We start from the raw sequence: 21,327 nt of genomic DNA, 5'->3' as shown, positions 1-21,327 counted from the left end.
AGCCCGTCAGGACTCTTTTTCGACGCGGCCTTTCTGGCGACAATGACTGTCCTCAGATCAGTCCTGCCCCGAGAAGGCCGCGCCGGAGAGCGCCCGCCTCGTCCCTCCAGTTTCTCTGCAGGAGGGCACGAGACTTGACACTCCGCTTCTGCTGTGCTCTTTTGGAAGACGAACTCGACGAAAAACTTTGCTCTGGTTGAACATTCTGCGTGACAGACACAGTGCCCTGTAACGGCGCACCAGCAGGGAACGACTGGTCTGAACACACTAGAACCCTCCTTAGAGGCGGCGAGCGTCCCTCGGGAAAGCACTCGCCAGACCCTTCTACGCCCTGTTTCGGCAGGGTTAGTAGGACGGGCCCCTGAGGGCGCCGGGAGAGACAGGGCACCCTTAAGGGAGGTGAACGCAAGTCTCTCTCGGCGGGGAACCCCCTCAGATTTTCCTTTGATCGGCCTGAAAAGCCTGCATAAAAGTCTTTTTATTTTTATTTTTATTTATTTATTTATTTTTGGTGGAAGAGCCGGTGCTTTAAGTGAAGACGATGAAGCAGGAGAGAGATAGCTCGCGAGCGTCTCCTCCGCCTACAGTATCGTCACATAACCAGCAGATTTAGCACCAACAATGTTACCATAAGCATTGGACTGATTTGTGTAAATTCTGCTTGAAACCGGTCTAACCCAGGTCTTTGACACCTCAGTATGAAGATCTGGGAAGAACGGTAAGCACCGGCGAGAAGGTTGAAGTCGTGCAGACAGAAATCTATCATCTAGATTGCTTTTAATTCTAGAAACCTGTCTATCAGCTGGCCACTCGATACTGTTTTTTTTTTTCAGCTTTTCAACAGCCCGAGATAACACATCCATCAAACCTTCTTCATTTGCAGTATAATGTGATAAACTAGTTTTCTCTGATGCAAAACTTTCGACATCCAGCTCCTCAGAACTGGAAAATCTCAATTCAACATCATCATGTGCCTCCACCCGGGCAGAAGTAACCGCCGCAGCGCGTGCTTCCAGAGCCGGGTGAGAGGCACTAGATCTCGGCGGAGATAGCTGAGATAGGCCGGAGCCCGTCTCAACGTCGCCAGTGAGATCCATCTGCGAGCCCCAAGACAAGCGCCGCCGCTCTGCCTCAACAGAAGCGGGACCCGAGCCTTGGGGAGCTCGCAGCAAATCACTCTCCTCGAAGAGCGATCGCCGCGAGCGCAGAGTTCTCAAGGGAAAACACTCGCAATGCTGACAATCGACTCCCTCGAGAGCCGACTGGGCATTGCTGCACTTCCCAACACACTTCTTATACTGCTCGCTCATATTGGTTTTTTTATATAAAATATATATAGTGAAAACTCCTGACAAAACAGACAAACACAATCGACAGATTCAGACACACACAGAGCTGCTGAAGTAACTAAAAGCTGGCGTATTGTGTACTCAGGGGATATTTATAGCTTCCTGGTCGATGACGTCACTCGCCGTACGCTCATTCTCTCCATTGACTGATTTCATTCATGCTTCAGACGCGTCACGCTGAGGGCGTTCCCACTGCGATTACACGCAGCGGTAGTCCCTGAAGGGGAACTACTACATTTTCATGTTTGCATCACATAACCAGCTCCATATGTACAATAAAAGAGCTCAATGCTTAAAGAAGTAAGCTAAACTGGCACGGTTGCTTCAGCAAATGTCGTACATTTGCTTATGTTAACAGTATTGTTTAGGTTTAGGGTAGGGTTTGGTGTAACACCATATAACACGACCCATCGGACATTTCATTTATGAACTGCCGCGATATGTACAATAACATGCAGCGTAATAAAATCTTGACACAAGAAGCAACACAATATCATTTTAAGAAATGTCACCGCAGGCACGTTTTTCCAATAAGTTTGAGTTGGGGTAATTTTATAAAAGATATTCTTTGACATATTTTACCCACTCAGTTTTAATACATTTCCTCCAATTGTCTCAGCCATTGATGACATTTATATCTTTATCATCGAGACTCAACACCCAAATGCATGATTTTGGTATTTTTCTTCTCCATTTTCCTTGCATTATTCTAAACATGATCATCTTTCCAAAGGAGTCTATTCTCCTCATATAGCCAAAGTAAGCGTCAGTTTGTTTGTTGCTGAAAATAACCACTGAAGAACAATTATTTGGAGTGTATGTGATCTTGTAATACCACGGTAAGGCAACTGGGGACAACTAACAGCTTCAGAACCATTATGGATTTTGAAGTTTGTTTGGGTTGCTATATTTGAACAGGTCGAATACCACAGTGTGACTTGTTTTCTGCATTTTATGGGCTGTTTGCTTAAATGGACTATAGGACAAAAAAAATAAACTTTTACAAGCTTTGAAAGGTCCTACAGGACGATCACAACCTTCCTCTGGAACAGTAGAAGGAAGCAAACAAGCAGAATGAAGAACTAGCACTTACTGTACGATAAATGTTTCACCTTCTCTTGAGCAAGTTCACTAAGCAGTGGTGCCACAGTTGCACACTGTACTTCAGTGCGTTTTATTCAATAATCACCCGCGGTCCAGATTAACCAGAAACTAAATGTATTGAAACAGCGCTGTGCCATGAGTATTTAAATAATGTGGATCACTGTGAACTGCATTTGATGATGAACTTCTCACTTGTTATTAAAATATGTTCTCCTTCCCATGGTTTCCTGGGAAAAAGTAAAGTATCCATCTGATGCTCTCTTCAGAATCTCAAAAGTGGAACTGTAATCTGGGTATTTTTTTGCCCAGTGCTTCATAAATCCTATACATGTGAGACAACATAAATGGAATATCTGCTTAAAATGGTGAGAATGCACAAAGGCGATGTGCCAGAATGTTGGGAATATGTGTTTTTCCCCCATACCAATGCACTAAAAACATCAACCTCACAAACAACGAATAACTAAAACATCAAGAATTCACAAAATTATGGTAGGCCTATATTCTTTCAGTTTCCACTTGTCTTTGTTAATGTTGGTAATGTTGAATATATAAAATATTTGAATATTTCGTCAAATTTTGCACTTTCTTCACATCTAAAATGTTGTTTTCATCAATTCTAATCCATCTACAATTGGAACAATTACATGCCAATTTAGTCAGAAGAAAATGTATATGCCATGATATTGGTAAAATTTTAAGTAGACTGGTTAAAAGAACCAAAGTCCCGTTGAGACAAGTCATTTAACTCGGCGGCCATCTTTGAAACGCCTCTCGGACATGCAAGTGCAGCTCTTATCTTTTTGAATGGGGAAACATCAAATTCTCCAAAACTGTTCGCCAAGCTTATGATTAAATTTCATATTTGAAATCTCCAATGACATCTGACAACAACTGTCTCATGAACTTTGTTTCTAAACGCTCGAATCATGACAGAAACCGATGTTTTTCAAGCTGGATCAAAATGCGCATGCGCAGTGGAAGCACGCGTTTGACTGACTCCGAAGCTTCTAACGGCAGCTGCAGTGATGCGTTGACTTTAACAATCGGTGATTGGCTCTTATTTAGAAGGCGGGACTTATTCCGTCATATTGAGCATTTCCAACGCTATCTCACGACCAATTCGTACGAATTCGTACGAGTGATTAAAAGGTGCCTAATTTGTACTAATTCATACGACCTCACTCGTACGAATTGGCACGATTTGTCTAAACCCACGTGATGGGTAGGTTTAGGGTGGGGTCAGGGGTAGGTCATTCGTACGAATTCATACGAATTTGGCAACTCGTAAAATATGTACGAATTGCCGTGAGATCGGGCTGGCATTTCACTTTTCCCCATTCAAAACAATACGAGTGACGCGTCTTGTGTAATTCTATAATCTTTCATAAAACTGAACGCTGCTTTCTATGTAAATTAGGCATTAAAGACTACACCAAAACTCTGCAAATAGGGTCCTGCTGTTACCTCCTGTAGAAAGCAGTTGGCGAATTTAAAGAGTAAAGTTGGTTTACATTTTCTATTGATTATGGCAGCAGATGTGTGATGTAGATGGGGACACTTTCACCACTTTAAAGAGTCGATTCTTCCCCTAAAGTTCACTTTGGCATACTTTTAAAAAAAGTACTTTTTACAGAAATATGCAGTACTATACAATAACATACTTAAGTGAGAACTGAATGTATTTTTTTGGACACTTAATTGGATCTTATTTACAATTAAATTAAAATATGTTATATTTTAGATTTATATTCAATGCAATTAGTTGCACTTACTGATTTTTTGACCCTATATGTATTTCTATTGTCCTTGAAATATGTTTAAAGTGAATGTACTGACAACAGTTATGATGAATTCAAATATACTTTAATGTCATTTCTATTGAAATTGGTATGTCATGTTTTTGAATATATTTGTAATTACACAAATAATGACGTTGCAATTTAGTAACTAAATGTAATAGTCAAACAACACACTACAGTTAAAACTGTAATCAATTATAAAATGTTGCAGACAGTATCTTGTTAATAAGCCACAGTTTTCTTACACTAAAAAAAAAAGAAAAAAAGAAGGCTACTGGTAATTTTCTGCCATTATCCAGTAATTTTATGGAAAAATGCAATGTGTACATCAAAATACGGGTTAAACACCTGTAAAAAAAATATGTGAAATACCTTCATATTTATACAGTACATTGTGCCCTATTTTTACAGACTTTTTTTTAAAGTGTTTGTGTGTCCTAGTCTGTAATATGGGTCAGGCTTCTGTATATCTTCTGGCCGTGGTTTGTTTAAAAAGAACTGAGAGGACAGAGAGGGAATTGTATTTGGTGTGCTGGAATAAATTGGTGTTAGAGCACACTATAAGCTAGGCTAGCTTTAGCTGATAAGCAGGCAGTGTTTGAGCAGATGAGATCGAGCAAAGCGCTGATGCATATCTGCGATGGTGAGTGAACGGGATCCGGCTCAGACCGTTCTGTAATGAGTTCCACAGCACCACGGCCCGGATGCAGTGTTTGATCAAAGACGTGGAGCGGCCTACACCACTGTTTAGCATCACAATGTCATGCTTAGAGCCAGATACCAGCACTCCACACAGATACTGTTCAGGAACAGATAGATTCTATATTAGATATGGCAAATTTCAGGATGGGCTTGTCACAATCCCACCCGAGGGTTATTAATAAAGTGCCATTTCAGAACCAGGATAAATGTGCCTATATGTATGATAAAATGATGTTTAGCTTCGCACTGTCTGTATATTTTTTATTAGACATCAAGCTTTATCTGAGTTTTCAGCTACAGTGATTTTTATCTCATGCAGTCGAGGACTGAAGCCACAGTCGGCTTAACGTGTGATAACATCAAGTTCTGACTCCTAAAGATGCCATTACTTCATTTCTCTTTCTGTGTCGAAATGAAAAGCTAAAGTTTCTTATTTGCGGTCTCAAGGACCACAGTAAAAACGTCAATCTGACTGAACCGAATATGTGACAGCAAAAAGCCATTATATTTTAGCAAGAAAAGGAAGTTAAACCTTTCTTTACACACCATCCAAGCTTAAAACTTGAGTGTGTGATTTTTTGCTATGTTATTTGTAAGTTGATATCCATGAAAATCGTTATCACTGTGGCAAAAATTGTAAAAAAAAAAAATGATTTAAGTTATAGTTGATAGGAAGTAAAAAAAAAACTTCAGTTGTATGTTTTAAACCACAAACACTACACAAGTCCCATACTTTCACCTGGCGGCAACTAGACTAGACGTAGATGTGATCTGTTATTAGAGGTGACGGTGTCCAAGTAATGTATTTCAGAAATGTATATACAAATCACGCAGTTAGCTAACAATGTATTAAAATGTAAGGCACAATGAGCTCATTGAAGTAATTATTACGAGTTGTAAACAATGATTGCAATGTATAAAACCTTAGCATTGGTGCATGTTGATTCAGAGTTGGTGTCGATAATGTAAGTCCTCACAGGAGTTGGAGTTTCTCGAGTCGTCTCTTCACAGGTGTTGGGGTGAAGTCTCCGTAAGAGGACAGGAGCTGACGTACTCTCTAGTTTAGTTACCTCGGGATGGGCTTCCTATATAAACCAGAAAATAATTAGCATAGCTGCTGTTCATAACATTAAGCAAAGATAATCATGTGCATTTGATCTGATTTAATGGAGTTCTGTGTACAGGTTTTTGGTCCAATAATTAATACCTCAGTCGTATCTAAATGTAATAGCACAAAATTACTTGTCATCCAATATTTTAAACACACTCTGTCAACTTGGACAATTTAGAGATTTCGTCTGGTCGTGATGAAATATATAGCTGAGTATCACCGGCATAACAGTGGAAACAAATTCCATGTTTTCTTATAATATTACCAAGTGGCAGCATATATATTGATATATTATTTATTCACCCATATGCCGTTCCAAACTAGTTTCAATTTCATTCTTTCTTGGTTTTTTTTTTTTCTGTGGAAGTCAATTGGCTCCAATGTTTGTTCTGCAGAAGAGAGAAATGGTTCACAACACGGAAAGTTTGCTCAGGTTTTTACAAGAAATATTTTCACTTGTTTGTTAATAAGTCTATGGACTACAATGATAACATTTTGACTCACTTTTTTTTGTTGAAAATATGAGACTATGACTATAGAACTATAAAATGTAACAAAGAAATTTCAAAAATGAACAATGGCTCAACGAGTGAATTTACTGAGACGTGAAAGTCTTTTTTGACAGTTCAGGATTCTTCACTTTTGCAACTTTGGAAAGACTGTCAGCACAGTATCTATACAGTTCAAAGCTCAACAACAACAGCAACAATTTTTTTCCGTTGTATTTTCTGCCTTTGTCTTTGGCTGAAAAACCTTTAGAGAAAGCGTTTTGCGCTTCCTGAAGCTAACAGCAGTGAAGGATAGTAATGAACTAGACAGCAGTGGGGTTTATGTTGGAGAAGGTTTGGTGTGAGTCCGCGTACCCTGACAGCTGCTCAATTAGACGTTTCAGATAACACACCCTTAAACGGGAAAAGCTGTTTCAGCGTGTCAAACCTCTTGTAAACTGTCTGAATGGATTATGCTGGCTACATGGTGGTACGGCCTTACCAGAATGAAGGAATTAGCTAAAGCTGTCAGAGTTGTACACGAGTTCCAAGTGAACTCATAATTAGTCATGTTCTAGTGATCACCTGATTTTTGCCTGAGTGTAATTGGATGATGTCAAAAGAGATGATTCTCAGACAGAAAGTTCTGAACGTTGGATTCGGTTTTATTTTTAGAGAGTGTAACGTTATATTTTTTTGAAGGACTTGCATAACTTACATTTCATCATTTAAAGGAGAACTCCGGTCAATTTTAACATTGAGCTCATTTTTTGTACATTTGGAGTGCTGTCAGTACAGACAAAAACGACAAAAATCGGTGTTGCCTACACCGTGTTATCCTCTTTTTAAAATTCGCATCCTGTTGACTTCAATGGGGGAAGTTCTAAACCTGCTTTTAGCCTCTTAACATCCTTGATTTGTCATTACAAGTGCACAGCCATGTGAGTGGTGTTATTAAGAGTGACCACGGTCAATCTGACTGCAGTAGATGTGAAAGATATTAATAAAAATGATGTTAATTCAGCCAGCTCACATACCTGTATTTACTTCCTGTTTTCGTTCGAAGTCCACAGTAGTCGATTGTCGAGTTCGCGCGCGCGATCATTGGTAACTAATATAACTACTGATCGCGCACATGAACTTATAAACTTATAAAGCTAGTCCTGGTTTCTTGCACCAGTCCAGAACTACTATATTCTGAACAGTTTACACGGCACAATTTTCAACTAAAAATATAAAACTTGTTATGCATTTTTGCCTGTTCATTTACACGACAACAGTGTTTTGGGGGCCTCGAAATGCAAACCTATGAAAATGGATTTCAAAGTGTAAACAGTACTCCGTGTAAACTACAAAAATGCTGATGTCATGCACATGCATATTACATGTTCAGTCTATAGTGTTTCTTTACAAAGTGATATCGCCATCTACTGGCCTGACATGAATAGTACAGGGTTTTATTCGTTTTCATGGATTCGTATGAACAGGGACCGTTTTGACAATGTTGTGAACATAAAAAAAACACAAAGGAAAAAACTTTGAGTTTTTAGTACATAATTGTCGTGTAAACGTACCCTTGATCAGTAGAAAACCTTGAAGTTTTGCAAAAATGTAGGCAAAAGCATGTTTTTCCAACGAGTCTAGTTCGCAACATTCGAAATCAAACCATTGTATTTCAGAAGAACTTAATTATGGTTATCCATTATATGACCATTTAATTAAAATGGAATGGAATTGTTGTTGAACTTTTATTTATTCATTAATTCGTTCATTCTGAAGAACTCATCCATTTTAAACTAGAGCAAATGTCTAGTAATGCGTTCTTTTCTGTTATTTTATTATCATTCGGTTTACCAAGGACAGAATATGGCCCTGAATATCAAGGTACTGTAATAATCCAGCCCTGCTTTATGTCACTACAAACACCATACAGGGAATAATAAATCATTTGGTAAAGTATGAGATGTCTGCACTAGGGGGAAATGTGGCTAATGTTGATATTTTCCCCAGAGCGCTCTTTATGCACCATGACAGGAGCTTTCACTTCCTCTTTTATTTCACTCTTTGTATCCGAGCAACATTATACATTGCAAGATACCTTTCCAATGGTAATCAATGTGTTTCTCCCTGAGTGAGATTTAACTCAGTGCCAGCATAAATAATCGCAGGTGAGCTTGAACATTAATTATTAATAAGCCTATACTGAGAGAGAGGCAGAGAGACCCTGTTTTGAACTTCGCTATATTGTAGGTTCAATGCATCTCCCGACAAAAAGCTCCTCCAGGAATAAAGGTATAGTGCTCCTCATTGTAACATTTAGAGGCTCTTTCTTCTCGGACAAGCCTGTCTAGACCTAAGGGGTCAAGGTTTGGATGGTTAGCATGGCCCTATTAGCCCCTGCTGTTGGCAGCGCCCGGTTTTGTGCTTCCAGGGCGTCACGCAGTAGCTAAGTAACTGCCTTTGAGATGAATGAGAAGCTAACAAAGAGCTTTATTCCTGTATTATCCAAGGCTTCGGACAAAATTGTATTGCTACTGAGACATCCAGGTAAAAAGAACAAAGAGACCACGCTCTGATGCCAATAGTTGCTTTTTAAGGGAGTTCACACTGCTAAAAAAAGTATTAAAAATACTCTTATCAACTCTTTAAAAAAATTACATTGCAGGACTTTAAAGTGGACTCAAACATCTTTTTAGTTGTGATAGAGTTTCAGTACACATTATATTCACACTGGTGTTTTTTTTATAAACGCAATCAATTTGAACATATTATAAATTATTATTAAATTATTATTACTTTATTTTACACAACAAGTTACAATACTAATATTTATATCTTAAATTATTCACTTTCAAAAATTTAAAAATGCTTTTGATTAGGTGTAAAACTGATGGGAGATATCAATTTAAAAAAAGTTACACATAGGTACATAGTGTCAAAAAACTGTCATAGAAATGTGAAGCTTGGGAGAACAGATTTAAGTTTGGTCTGATTTTAAAGAAGACCCTTGGCAGATTATTGCTGAAGTAAAAAAATATATATATATATTAATAAGTACATCCAAAAAAAGTTATATAGGTTTAAGTTTATGAAAACTATTTATGAACATTATTTTATATAAAATATATATTTTATGAAACAAGTTGAACTCTAAAACGGCTAGAAAATCAAAGGCATAAATCTAAATAAGTTGTGTTCCAAATTTGAGGTTGATATCTCAAAAAATGAGCTTTCGGTAAGGTTTTGTTTGGCTCAGATTTTCCCCATTGGATGCCAGCAAAACTCCACTGGTGCACCAATGCATTCTCATGCTTTGGCGTCATATAGGTGACGCCATATGACATTTCGTCTAAATCTTACGCACATGGCATCCTTTAGTGTCAATATAACACGCACTGTTATGGGTATGTTTAGGTCTGGGGTAGGGTACGGTTATGACGCCTTGGGTTCTGCGTCTTATATTCACGCTAAACGATGCCATGTGCGTAAGATTTCAACGAAATGTCCAAAGCGTCACATGTATGACGCCAAAGGATGAGAACGGGCTGGATGGACACAGTGATTGGATTTGTGATTTCCAGTTTAGATTTTCTCTCTCAATATTACAAACACACACATGCACAGACACACTTTTTTTTTATATATATATATAACACACATACCACTCTGACATCCATACCAACACACCCACACAATTATCATTGCATAATTTACCCAATTGGCTCTATAATATGCCGAAGCAGAAAACACAGGAATAAAGCGAGTATTTGCTTCATAGGCCAAACCTGAAAAAATGGCACCATCTGGTAAAAATGTTTAAAAATTTAAATTTTGAAGCCTTGCCAACAGAATGAAAGCCTCTTAACAAAGATAGCATCATTTTATGGTTAAATGGCCCTTGGATTAAAAAGTGCAATGGGTTTCAATGGGGACATTATTTTTCCAAAAGGCGCCGAGAGGAACTATGTGGTGTACTTAGTGCAAAATAGATTTTTTTAAAGGAAATGGCTATGAAATAGTAAAATTCCAATAAAAATACACACCTGTGCCAAATTGTATGCAGTTAGCATTAACACATGCAAAGTGATCATCAAAAAAACAAAACTGAAAAAGACAAAAATGTCCATATAGGATGCACAAGGGTTGAGTCTCTGTGTTTTAGCAGGTTTAGAAACACTTCTCATAACTCGTTAAAGTGCTGCAAAAAATTATGCAAATGTGAAAATAAAGTGAAATACACATTATAAGCGACTCAAACACATGTGAACGAGCCGTTCTGAGACACAGCTGCACGCACATAAATGAACACAGTGCCCCGCTTTACTCTGAACCCCACTGCACTTCAGAATAAATTGCATTCATTTGAGATTTAATAATTGAACTAAGCCATATCATGATTTAAATTTTATTTCCATTAATTGTGCAGCCCTTCTCTTCTGAATCTTACTCATACCATTTGTTGTGCTGCTCAATTAAATAATTCTCATTCTCATTCTTATCCTTTGCATTGTACAAATATGTGCACTTGACTTGTATGAATCAGTTGAAAGACTTGATATACGAGAAAAGTTGTGAGACTTTCCACCATATGTACAGATATACTGTAAAATACATTTCCATTACAGTGGATAATACAGTCAACAAAAAAGAAATAAAGGAGATTTGGATATGTATCGAATTTAGAATCACAAATGAAGTGGTCTAAATCAAATGCGATTAATTTTAATTGCACAATTGTTACAAGATCTCATCTGCTCTATACATCTGCAAAATAAATAAAACATTGTACAGTGAAATATCTTCCAAAAACGTATAAATATAGCTTGAATAAATATGCCAGTAGACTGAACTGTATTTTGCACTCACAAAATATGTCACTTTAATTTCTGAATTATTTAAGATTAATACAAAGTGGATGATAAAAAGTTTTAGGCATGCCAGATAAGTGCAGTGTTTTAAATGATAGCGTGATTATCGCTGTCCTTTTTCTGCTAAAATCATTCTCTGCAGGGATGTACCAACCGCTGCCTTATTAACAATAAAAGCATTACATTAGAGAGGTACGCTGTGAGTTAGAGTATGAAAGGACATGATGTGAACCTATTAGCAATCTGATCCCAACTTACATTGATCCATTTATGCTCTCCTTTCCACTGCAAAATGGTCTAACACCTGACTAACACCTGGTTCTAACCATGCGGGATGCGATAAAGCTATCACTTTCATGTAAATGTTTTGGTCTTGTAATAACCAGCCACTGCAGCGGGAAAACACTTTTACCATAGTGCATGATTTGAGCTTTTGAGCTTTGCATCACATAACCAGCTCCATATATATGGCTTTTCTAACATAGTAAACTTGCTTGGTAGCTCACCTGATACAGCAATGCACTGGCGAGGAGCGCTTGGGCACAAGTTCTGTAAAACAGTCAAAATAAAAGTCAAAATAAAAGTAAAAAAGTTGCTTCACCAAATATGGTTTTATCTCCCGTTTACACAATTGCTTAGATTTAGGCTAGGCTTTAGTGTAGGCGGTATGTTATTTTCAAATGCAATAAATCCTTAACCTTTTAGCGTCACAATAAGAACACGTAATAAGATGTTGCCAGATTCATGTTCATCTGTTTTAGATAAAACTTTTTAGAATATTTACACTAAACAAAATTATAAACGCAACACTTTTGTTTTTGCCCCCATTTTTCATGAGCTGAACTCAAAGATCTAAGACTTTTTCTATGTACACAAAAGGCCTATTTCTCTCAAATATTGTTCACAAATCTGTCTAAATCTGTGTTACTGAGCACTTCTCCTTTGCCGAGATAATCCACCCACCTCACAGGTGTGGCAAATCAAGATGCTGATTAGACAGCATGATTATTGCACAGGTGTGCCTTAGGCTACCCACAACAAAAGGCCACTCTAAATCGATACATACAATGATTAAATAATATGGATCATTTGAATCATTTAACAAAATGACAGCTTTATTAATAATGACACACGATTAAACATTTTTGCTCACAAGTGATGCAACATTGTGGTAATTTGTGTAACTGCACTGTAAAAAAATATCGTGATTTTAACGGTAAAATGTAAAAATGCTACAGTGAAAAACTGTTAATTGGTGAACAGAAAGTTTCCGTACTATATACGGTAAATAACTGTGATAGATCTAATGGTACATTTAATGTAATTTTACTGTAAAATACCGTTAAATTTACAGTTTTTGAAAGTGAAAAAGAGCAACTCATTGTATAATTTACAGTGAAAAAACGTAAATTGACATTCCCACAATTCCCTGCATGACACTTCACATTTGATGTGTTTTTGTTAAAATAACTTTCTTCATAGTTTTCTTTTTCTAATCAGTTATGTACATTAGGGTGTCATGTTATATTTAATGTTGTTAAATTACTGTTTACTGCATTTTTAAAATGTCAACATGTTACCATGATGGTGTTTAGTGTTAGTGTGAATTACACTGTACAGCTTCTATAATAGTATTAATTCTCTTGTGGAAGAGCTGCTTGTGATGAGCTTTTATTGATCATGTGACTCTCATCACTGCTGAGATTGCTGGTTGTCAGTGTATTACAATGGTATAAAACAGATATTAATACTTCAATAGGACGGTAAATTATCATTATATCAGATAATAAAATACGGTTTATTACTGTAAAATTTAAGTTAAGTCTGTAAAACCAATAATGTTGCTACCGTATTTTTGACGGTAAAGTTCTGGCAACTACAGTTGCCAGTTTTTTACCGTAAAAATGACGGTTTATTTTTTACAGTGTGATGTAATATTATTTCATTTTCACCCAATTAAATAAATGTCACTCTTTGTTTAGAATTTTTTTAAACTGTAGTGATATTTTGATGTCTAGGTTTGGGACAAGGGTAAACCTATTCAATCTAACGTCTAATAGATTTATGTTAAAGCTGTGGTAAAAATGTGATCTTATATAACACGAAGAAAAATCTGTTGTAATAATTATAAACCCTTGCGACATAAAAGTGCCAGTAATTGAAGAAACAATCAGTGTACGAATCTGTTCACCAATTTTGTTCACGTTTTCCCCATGGACAATGTGGGAATCACCATTACCATGTTGCGAATGGCGGATAGGCCTGACTAGCTAAATAATCTGTTTTCTTTTCCTAGTAATTGCTACCACCAGTATTGTCCAACCTCTTCTCTGGTCATTGAATAAGTGGCATTCACCTGCCAGTGAGGTGCAGAAAGCATAGCCGTAAATACAATGTAACTCTTTGCTTTTTTTTCCACTTTAAAAGAATGCGGCACCTCTACGAACCACTTTTCCATCTAATTACTGTAGTCACTGACAGCATGGTAGGCTGGTAATTTGATTTATATTGTGTTACACAAGGAATGGATTAACAGCTAATAAAAAATGCATAGCACCACCCTTGCAGTCACCGCATTTGTCACAGGCCTTTACTTTCCTTCATGTGCCCTTTATGCTACGCTTTGAGCAGAGAATGAGAAATAGACCTGCATATTCATTCGCATTCTGTCTTATTCCCACTCTCTTCCCAAGATGCTCTCGGCTGGGGAAAAAGAAATAGATTTACAGGCCTCCGTCGGTTCATGTTATAGTTGTAAATCGCTCCCGATGCTACGTGTTATTGAGCTACCAGAGAGCTAAATGTGCACCGCTCATATTGGATTATTTATAAATGTATCATTTTTGTTTTTCTAGGAGTATAGGGTGCAGTCAGTGGAAGAGAATTATCTAATAACTTTAAAAGACAGTGTATAATGCACATAAAAACTGAAAAGTCTAGCCAATGAATGTGTTGTTGTTATTATTAATAGTGTTAGTTATCTGTTGTTATTTGTTAAATGTACAGATTTATCACCATGCATATACTTGATGAATTAATCTGCATATTATGTTATGTTTTGTTGGTTACACTTTATTTTAAGGTGTCAGTGTTACAGTGCAATTATACATTTAATTACTGAGTAATAATAATTAACTACATGTCTATAGGGTTAAGGTTAGGATGGGTGTTTGGTTAAGGGTTAATTGCATGTAATTATGCATAATTTATAGTTATTACTACAGTAACTACATGTAACATGTATAACAATGACACTGTCAAATAATGTGTTACCGATGTTTGTTTGTTTTACATTCATCTCAGGCATTTTTTTTTCAATATGCAGCATAGTATGGGGAAATCACACTGGAAGAATCCATGACTAGTTTATCAATCTTATAAAGCTGTATATTATGTAAGCATTCACGTGCAGCTGCATTTGTCATGGTGTCTTAGTGTTGAACCTGAATATATATCACGTTCTTCCACCCTAATCGAGAAGTGCCTCTCAAGGCCACGGGTGCCACTGCTGTGCCTGATCAGAACAGAACACACAGACAACATATAAGTCAAAATGAGTTACTGTGCATTTTGTGTTCACTGACTTAACAAGAAGAAACATCTGAGATAGATAGATAGATAGATAGATAGATAGATAGATAGATAGATAGATAGATAGATAGATGGATGGATGGATGGATGGATGGATGGATGGATGGATGGATGGATGGATGGATGGATGGATGGATGGATGGATGGATGGATGGATGGATGGATGGATGGATGGATGGATGGATGGATGGATGGATGGATGGATGGATGGATGGATGGATGGATGGATGGATGGATGGATGGATGGATAGATAGATAGATAGATAGATAGATAGATAGATAGATAGATAGATAGATAGATAGATAGATAGATAGATAGATAGATAGATAGATAGATAGATAGATAGATAGATAGATGGATGGATGGATGGATGGATGGATGGAGGATGGAGGGACGGACGGATAGATAATATACTGTATTTATATTCTATATTTGTATTCCCATATGAAACATTAACCATATAGTCACCTTTAAATTAGCACACCTCTAATTAATACATTGACTTACTGTATTAAAATAGCTTTAAATGTAAAAAGAAGCCGTTTGTTCACTGTTCTGAACATTAGACTTCTATGTATTTCTGCACTGCATGATCATTTAGCCAAACAAAGGTTATTCTCTGCACACAAAGTGTGTGGAACGCATTTACTATTTGTGTCAAGCTTTTCATTTTAATTATAGAGCACAACAGGAGACAATCCAAACCATCAACTGAACAAAACTCTATTGTGAATAAAAGCAATTTTCTTTTTTTACTTGGTTTTTATTTCATATTTAGTGCTCAAGAAATGCTCAAAACGATCTGCGAAGACAACCAAAAATGCTGTATTTTTCATCACAAGCCAGTAGTTGGTGATGTCACTTTGTGATGAAAATTGTGGCTTACCAAATGGGTAACACTTTACAAAAGGTCCAGTTAATCAAATGCATCAACTATCATTAATTAACAATGAGCAATACATTTATTACAGTAGTTAGTTAGTTATTCTGTCATGTAATTCATTTGACTGAAATGTTTAATTATTTGATGATAACCCTCTTTTTTGAGTGGGTTGTGAATGTTATTGTAGCATTTGCTGTCCAGTGAAAAGTTTTGTTTTTATCCAAAGTCAATTTTGTTGTTGGAGACCCTTACAAGACACAACAGGAGGTCAGGAGGTTTGATCTTTGAGAAAACAAATCCCAAAGTGATTCTTACAACTTCACTGCTTTAATGAGCAACAGTCTCAGCACAAGCTCGCAGGGCAAGCAATCTCAGATGTCTAGAATCTTAATCTTAAAAGCTGTGGAGAATTGTTCTGATCAGAAATCTTTTTTTTAATTTTTTTTAATTAAATTTCAGTTTTTAGTTTTAGATCATTTAGTTTTAGTTATTTTAGGGATTCGACTTAAACGTACACCATGTATATTTGGGCCTTACACTATTAACTTATACCATGTAACTTACATAATACCTTTAAAGAGAAATGTTGCTTTGACAACTAACTGAAATACATTTTTATTTATTTTTTGGTTGCAGTTTTAGTTTAAGTTGACAATAATAAACCTGCTTTGAATGACCAGAAAGAGAAAATTAAGTTCAGAAGACGAACAACATATTTTCCACTTATTGGCTGGATGGGTGATGCAGGATGGAGATAATAGAGGAAAGAAAAGGAGAGAAAGAGAGTGAGGCAGTAATTATAAGAGAATTAAATAGAGGAGAGTGAGCTCTAGCCAGATTAAGGCTGACTGCTAGAACAGAAGGAGAGCGAAAATAACAGGATCTCTCACTGCTATCCTTCCACCTTCAGCTGGATCTTGATTGTTCTCTCCCACTGTGTTTATTGTGTCGTCCTAATATAATATGCCAGAACAAATACAATAAAACAGACCAGACTCTAAGATCTGATTGCATGAGCTGCATCACAGTAAATAGTCGCTATACACCCGTGACCACGTATCAGGTATTACCAAAATTACCAAATTGCTATGTTGCTCGGCAACCATGATAACCATACAGTCAGGCTAATTAAGTAATATCACATGAGCAAGAGGGATGTTGAATATAAGCACAGATGATATCTGGCTGTAGTCCCACAGTGTACCAGTTTTGCCTGCCTGTTTCCTAGTCAGTTTCCATGGTTGTTAATTGGTTCCACACACATGTTTCTCTTCAGTTGATTACCCTTCCTGTGTATTTAGGCCTTTTCTGTTCATAGTTCGATCTCCTCAATATTAATGTATAGCATCCTTGTTTATTCTCCTGTATATTAAAGTAATTAAAGATTGTTCTTTCGAGTATACTGTGCCATGCGTGTGTCTTGATATAATCACGTGATATATACATATCTCCTCCTTGTCCACAACATTATGCAAAGGCCCCATGACTTTCACAGTTGTTCATTATTTAAGAATATTTTTACACAATTTCTACCTGAAAAAAACATAAAACATATTATAACTCTATAAATTATAAGAGATATAAGATAGCATTGATTCATATAACTTTTCCAGGTCTAGAAATCACTTTTAGAAAAATACAGCAAAAAAAAAAAATCACACTTCAAAGAAAAAAAAAAACTGTTGTTGATGAGGTGAATCAATATTTTAAAAATGGATTTTTAGTTGTTTTAGCTTAATTTAAGCTTTGCTTTGTCTTCTCTTTTATTATCTTGAGGCCCATAGTTGGCCCCAGCCCCTGGTTGAGAAACTGGCCTATTAATTTATTGTTTATTATGTATCTATTATATATTTATTTAATATCTATGGACATGTCCATGCTTGCTGATTGGTGTTTTAGGGATTGATCTTACCATTAGCTCCACCTATACTTTTGCCACCAACTGTGAGTTGTGCATTTGGGAATGTGTTAGTATATATACATGCATGTCTGAAATTGCTATCAAATCACGGCAACCCTATTGACCAGCGACAGCCCATGAATCGTAACGTGCGACCTGGAAGTATATAAGGGCTCCTTGCAAACATGATAATCACCTTTTTGTCTGAAGGGACTGTTTGGTAGGCAGGCCCCCGAGGCATGGCGAAAAGACGCAGTCATAACCTAGACGTACCCTTTCAAAAGTGAACTCGCACTGCGTCGATTGATGCTGAGGGGAACGATATACCAACACCACCATGCTAAAGGGAGTGCATAGCCATTGGCAGTGACAACTGTCAAAACCAGCAAATTCAAATGAAATGTCAGAACCACTCACCCTCAGGTCACACTGGGCTGTCATTGACAGCATTCCCTATGGTCATAGCCCAAGCTATACGTTCCACAGGAAAACCTCAATAAAAATTGTTTAATGAAAGCCCTACCTGGGCCTGCTCAAGGGCCTATGACCACAGCTTCAAATTTAGAAGGGGTCCCTTCTAGGGAATGTGGCTAGGGAACCCGAAGGAGCCCCAGCCAAAATGCCACCAGGAAGGCCTGAGCTGGTGTCACTTACATTGGACATTTCAGCCTGGCCAAATTTCTGTCTGTCCGAAGACAGAGCCACTGGATACTTGCCTTTAGATAAGGCATCCAACCCGAGGGACAGCGAAGCTGACAGTTAACCACTCTGCCTGGATCTCAGAGACAGGGTATCCAGGAGAGCATGACTCAGCATAGCGCTTACAACCCTTGCCAGCGAGGGGAGTTAGCATATCTACCCAGCACTTGTGTTTCAAAGCACTGAGGAGGCCTGAAAAGGCCTGAAATAGCCAAAGGACTGACCTAACTGGGAGGCCTAACGAGAGGCCTACGACTGGCTGACCAGACTCAGGAGGCCGAGTACTCATAGTGACCCTCAATGAGGGGATCACATGGACTGCCTGGTAGCTTATTTCAGTGAGTCTACTGCCCGAACTACTAAGGCCAACCACCTGAGGTAAGCTGGTCTACCAGGCCCTCTTGGGGGCTGCCCATTCAAGGAGGCCTGCTGAGGCCTACTACTTAACGGCGCAGCATTTGTTGGCAGATAAGCTGTTTACACAAGCTGTTCTACAGCATCCTGGTACCTAATCACATTGCCCATGGCAGTGTACTCAGCAAAAAATTCAGCACCCTTTAAGCAAGGGAAGTACAACATACACCACTCTGCCTCAACGGAGGCCCCAAAATGAGGGGCCTACCATTTGTATGCATGGGCGTTAGCTCATGGCAATCACAGCTTCACGGGAGCGTACTTCGAAAACCAAAAAGAAGTGAAGGTTAGAACTTTCCGCTCGACCCAAGCCATAATGGTGCGAGGTAGGATAATACAGAACTGAAAGTGAAGTACTCGGACCTACCCTGTAATTTTATCCCCAGCCTAGGGGAGTGGGGCTTGCTTGTAAGTCAACCACCTACAACCCGACGCTCGAGCAGTAGCTCAGCGAGGTGAGTGGACCCTATTCTGGTGGCCCAAATCCATATGCTAGTTCTGCATGGCGGCGTCGGGCAGACAAAACCCAGTCTCTTCGTGAGGCGAAAGACGGCCTAACCCTGCTCAAGAAAGACCCATTGTACCGGGGAGGCCTTATTGAGGCCTAACCCAGGGTCTTTATAAATCATGCCTCTGCACCAAGCTGCATTACTCTTCTCGCCCCAGAATGCAGAAAAGGGACGGGCCTTGGCCTATGAGAGGAGGCTGTCATATAGGGATGCTAAAAACTTACATTCACAAAGTGAAGGGCCAGAGGCAGAAATGCTTTAGCAGAACGCCTCCACTATCCCTAGCATAGCCTAAGCCAGCCACAGAGGCAGCCCTGGTGAGGGCCAGCCTGTAAGCATCGGAGGAGCCACAGCCTTACGAGAAAATTTTATTTATTTATTTTTTCATACATGGGGCTGCAGAACCGCTCAGCCTACTGAAAACCCAAACAGAGCTCAACGGTGGCGATGTACTCAGGACCAAAAGATGTCAGACGGGCCAGACATGAGATCTATCTGAAGCTCCAGTGTCAGTCTATTCTCCAAAACCAAAAAACTTTTTTTCTCTCCGCTGATAACATATTTCATATGAATGAGTGGCAGCCTCAAATGCTCTCACCATGAGAGGAAGCCTAAGCTATAAACATAGTTTTACAGCTAGAATGAGCTTTACCTTACATATGACAAAAGGGGAAGCCATCACATACTCAAAAAAGAAGCTCATACAACTAGTGCTTGTCTCTATCGTTCTAGCCACCTAACAGGGGAACTTCAGGGCCCTAATGTTCCAAAAAAAATTTACCTTACCTCATGACATTGGCATGACCCCATAACACTATACAGGGAACGAGGTCTGTAGAGAGATACATTTTAGTGTTAGTTGCACACATATTTACTCTTAAAGAAGATCAACTCAGCTCACCTGCTGCGTGCGAAGTGAAGACTCACCAGACAGTTCTTTATGAACATAGGGTCTACCACCTTTACATGCCTGAAAGAGGCACTCTTACTCACCAAGCCGAGGTGGGCCATCAGAATTTTGTTCTCACCATGGGCCCAGCCTCAGGCCTGATGTTAGAATTGCCTGGGGAGTCGGGGAAGAGAGGAGAAGGCTAAGATATAATCACGCCCTCAGAGGAGGTGATCCATCACCGACGCTGTATGCGTTTGTGCTGGATCACCTCCCTCAGATCCTTCGCGCCTTTTCTGCGACCTACTCCTCCACGGAGGAGGAGCACGAGAGGCGACACTGGCTCTCTGGCCCTGTCTATGGTCCTCGGACCGTGATGGGCCAGGCCCTCCCGTCTGTCTGGGCGTGAGTAGGGATCTCAGCGTTCTACGTGGTCCTAAATGCAGCTGAGCGCACCTTCGCCTCTCTGAACTTTCCAACCACCGCCTCCAAAGCTCAAAGGGTATTGAGCTAATCGAGGAGAATCGAGGAGAAAGCCTTTTTCTTTCTCCCCATTGTCGGCCAGGTTCAACCACAGATGTCTCTCCATGGCCACTATCGCCGGCATCGACTGACCGATCGGGGCAGCAGTCTGTTTGGTGGCCCGGAGAGCTAGATCTGTGGTGTGGTGTGCTAGATCTGTGGCTCAGTAACCGCCTCAGGGGACCCACCCCCTGGTCGAGATCCCTTAGCAGATCGGCCTGGCATACCTGCAACACCGCCATGGAGTGCAGGGCAGCACCGGCCTGAGCTGCTGACGTGTATCCTCTGCCATTCAAACTGGCAGGGTTGAAGCTCTCAGTGTCGATGTCCACTCTCCTATGCCCTCAACATCAGCAAGACTAGCCTGCTGATGTCGGTGGATACAGGCAGAATATGAGGGAAGAAGTGGAAGGCTCACCTAAGCTGGTGGTTTATGACTGGGGAGAAACCGCTCTTATCATGAGCGATTTCTCCCCCAATGCGCAGCCATGGCAG

The 21,327-nt window shown here is 39.0% G+C and overlaps 1 protein-coding gene across 2 annotated transcripts in view; it reads left to right on the top strand.

Moving 5' to 3' along the window:
- LOC130096027 (exostosin-1) overlaps nucleotides 1–21,327 on the top strand; it is a 410,859-nt gene that overhangs the window by 291,847 nt on the left and 97,685 nt on the right. The gene's annotated exons all lie outside the window — the stretch shown is intronic.

Source organism: Rhinichthys klamathensis, unplaced genomic scaffold, assembly GCF_029890125.1.
Source record: "Rhinichthys klamathensis goyatoka isolate OS25496 unplaced genomic scaffold, OSU_Roscu_1.1 h1tg000196l_1, whole genome shotgun sequence".
In the NCBI taxonomy this organism is placed as follows: Eukaryota; Metazoa; Chordata; class Actinopteri; order Cypriniformes; family Leuciscidae; genus Rhinichthys; species Rhinichthys klamathensis.
Note: the sequence above shows the minus strand (reverse complement) of the source record. Positions and strands in the feature narration are given on the sequence as shown.